We start from the raw sequence: 3228 nt of genomic DNA on the forward strand, positions 1-3228 counted from the left end.
GCTGGCGCAGGGTGCTGGACAGTAGGAAGAGGTTATGCTTTGGATATGCAGAACCCAGCAGAACTGTCTGTCCTATCAGCCTCCAGCCTTGTGGGCCTGGGGCTGTGAAGAGGGCAGGCTGGAACATAATTTTGGGTTCAGAGATGGAAGGTCCTGGGAACTGCACTCTCCAGAGAGAATGCAGAGGCAGGCTGGGTGGCTGAAAACAGATTTTTTTTTTTTTAAGAGAGAGAGAGAGAGAGAATTTTTTAATATTTATTTTTTAGTTTTCGGCGGACACACATCTTTGTTGGTATGTGGTGCTGAGGATCGAAGCCGGGCCGCACGCATGCCAGGCGAGTGTGCTACCTCTTGAGCCACATCCCCAGCCCTGAAAACAGAATTTGTTTGCCTGTACTGAAGGGACAGCAGGAACGGTGAGCAGAGGACACAGGTGGAACCAAGTCTGCAGCTCTGCCTCTTCTCACCAGCCCCCACTCCACCCTCAGTAGGTCTCTAAAAATGCTGCCAGCACGACCATGAGACACAATGCCTTGGTATTATCCACCCCCCACCAGTACTGAAAAAGCTAAGTCCCATCTTTGTCAGGTTTTTACTCTGGGACAGGTGGAGGTAAGCTTCACTAGAGTCACTGTCCATGTCCTTTCTTTCAGACCCTGGGAAAACAGAATGGCTGATACATCCTGGAGCCCATGTCCTGTCTCTTTGAAAGCCCTCAGTAGTGGGAGTCCTCGGGTCCTCAGGCTCAGTCTGGCATTTGTTATGCCCCCTTTTCCCCCAACTAGATTAGAGGCCCCCACTGGTCCTGTAGCCCCTGAAGTCACATCTTATGGCACCTGCTATATACAACTGTGCCCCTTAAGGTGAGACTAAATTGTCTCATTTACCCTTAGTCAGGGAAGCTACTTCTGGGAGTGAAAGGCTTTCCACTCCAGCACTACTGGGGGCTTTGTTTGGGGAGTTAAGGTGAGAGAGGAGTTTGATACTGACAGCAACTATTCCACAGAAAGATGGGATTGATGTGGTGGGGCACTGGTAATCAGCTGTGGGAGGTGGGCAGGACAGGTGGGGCATGCGGTAACCATGGGTGGAGAGTGGGAGCCAATGTGCTTGGGCTCAGTGATGGAGTACACCTCCCTGTTGGTCTTTTTTTCTCTGAGAAGGAAGAGCAGCTGATCATCCATGAAATATGGGAGGTGGAGACAGAGGACTGAAGTGAGTGCTGACCACATAGCAGCAGGCTGGATAGTGTGTGGGGACCATGTGTCATCTGTGGGTCACTCTGCCCTGGAATGATAGTGGGTGTGGACCTTGAGTGTATAGATGGTCAGGACTGTATATGTTTTTTTGTTTTGAGAGCGGGGGAAGAATTGGGGATTTAACCCAGGAGGCTTTACCACTGAGCTGTATCTCCCAACCCTTTTTTTAAAGTATTTTTTTTTAAAAGAGAGAGAGAGAGAGAGAGAGAGAATTTTTTTTTTTAATATTTATTTTTTAGTTTTCGGCGGACACAACATCTTTGTTTTTTTTTTGTATGTGGTGCTGAGGATCGAACCTGGGCCGAACGCATGCCAGGCGAGCGCACTACTGCCTGAGCCACATCCCCAGCCCCTCTCCCAACCCTTTTTATTATTTATTTTGAGATAGGGTCTCACTAAGTTGCTTAGGGCCTCACTAAGTTGCTGAGGCTGGCCTTGAACTTGTGATCCTTCTGTCTCAGCCTCCAGAGTCCTGGGATTAGAACACCACAGCTGGCACAAGGTTGGATTTTGTGAGATGGGAATAGTGAGAAAACAGGCAGGAGGCTTCAGATGTTGGCAAGATGATAGGCCATCAAAGGTATGCTGAGTGGGGGTAAAATGAGGGATGGAGGAAGCCAAGAGGCTATGGGCTGAGGACAGTGGTTTCCTGGAGGAGACCTGAACCTTCTGGAAGAAAAGGAGGCTCTGGGAACCAGGATCCTTGAGAAGGGGAGAAGGCTGGGCCAGTGGCAGAAAACTTGAAGAGGGAGGGGGGAATTCAAGGAACTCTTACATGGGATAGGGGTCCCTTGGGCCAGGACCACTAGGTGTAGTGGAACTGCATGGGGGAGTGGGGAGCAGGGCCTTCAGTCTCCAGGAGGAGAACTAGCTCTGGGCTGAGACATCAGGCCAGACTTGCCCAGGGACTCTTCTCCTCCACAGTCAATGGTGTGGAGAGGACCTGCAGTGATGGAAAACAACTCAAACCAGCTCAGGCAGAAAGGACTCCTTTGACCTCGTGTGAGACGGAGGCAGAATAGGGCTGGGACTAGGGCTGTGCCTCAGGGCCAGGGCGGGACCCTGGAGCCACTCCCTCAGCTCATTCATCCTCCCGGGCTGGCTCCTGCGGGTGGAGGAGACCGAGGGGCCAGCAGTTTCTGCCTCCAGCGGGTCCTGCAACAACCAAACTCATTCAAAAAATAAAAATAATAAAAAAAAAAGTCTAGCCCTGTCCCTTGGCCTCCCATATCAAGGATCTGGTGCCTCTCCCAGAGTGTCCCGCCCCTGACTCTAGTGTCCTCTTAGTCAAACCCCGGGGCACGGCGGTGCAGCCCCGGCCAGTCCCTCTCCCTGGGGCGGTGCGGTCTCCGGGAAAGGGGTCTCACATTGAAGAAAACATCCGATCTTCACAGCGGAACCTGCCGGACTCCCCTTCCCACACCGCTCAGCCTGGTCGGGTCCAGAGGCCTCCCGTTTGGGTGTTCTGGGGGGCAGAGCCCTGGCTCCCCCAGTTCGCCTCCGCCTGACACCGCGGAGCCTGGAGACCTCACCCCGACCTCCCGACTGGAAGCTCCTAGGGGCGGACCCCGGCCTACCTCCACCCACGTGCGAGGGCCCAGACCGCTAGGTCGGCCCTGACGCCGGCCGGCTCTGGATCACTACCCACCGCCTCCTAGGCTGGGCCGACTGACCCACCCGAGCCGCCGTTCGCGTCCTCCGCCCCAGGGGCGGTGCCCGGGGCCGGGAAAGGGACCGAACTGCGCCCTTGGGGCCTGCCCACGCCAGGTGAGCCAATGGGGTGCGCTGTTTCAGGCTCCGCCCATGTGGGCGGGGTGAGGGCGCGCAAGCGCACGGCGCGCCCGGGCGGGCCGGCTGGCTGGGAAGATGGCGGCGGAAGCCCGGGCCAGGGCCGCGGCGGAGCGGGCCCGGGGTGTCCCGGGTGCGCGGCCCAGGGCCGGCGCCGGGCCATGAGCGCGCCGCCCTCAAG

The sequence above is a fragment of the Marmota flaviventris genome, chromosome 3 (genome assembly GCF_047511675.1).
Source record: "Marmota flaviventris isolate mMarFla1 chromosome 3, mMarFla1.hap1, whole genome shotgun sequence".
NCBI lineage: Eukaryota > Metazoa > Chordata > Mammalia > Rodentia > Sciuridae > Marmota > Marmota flaviventris.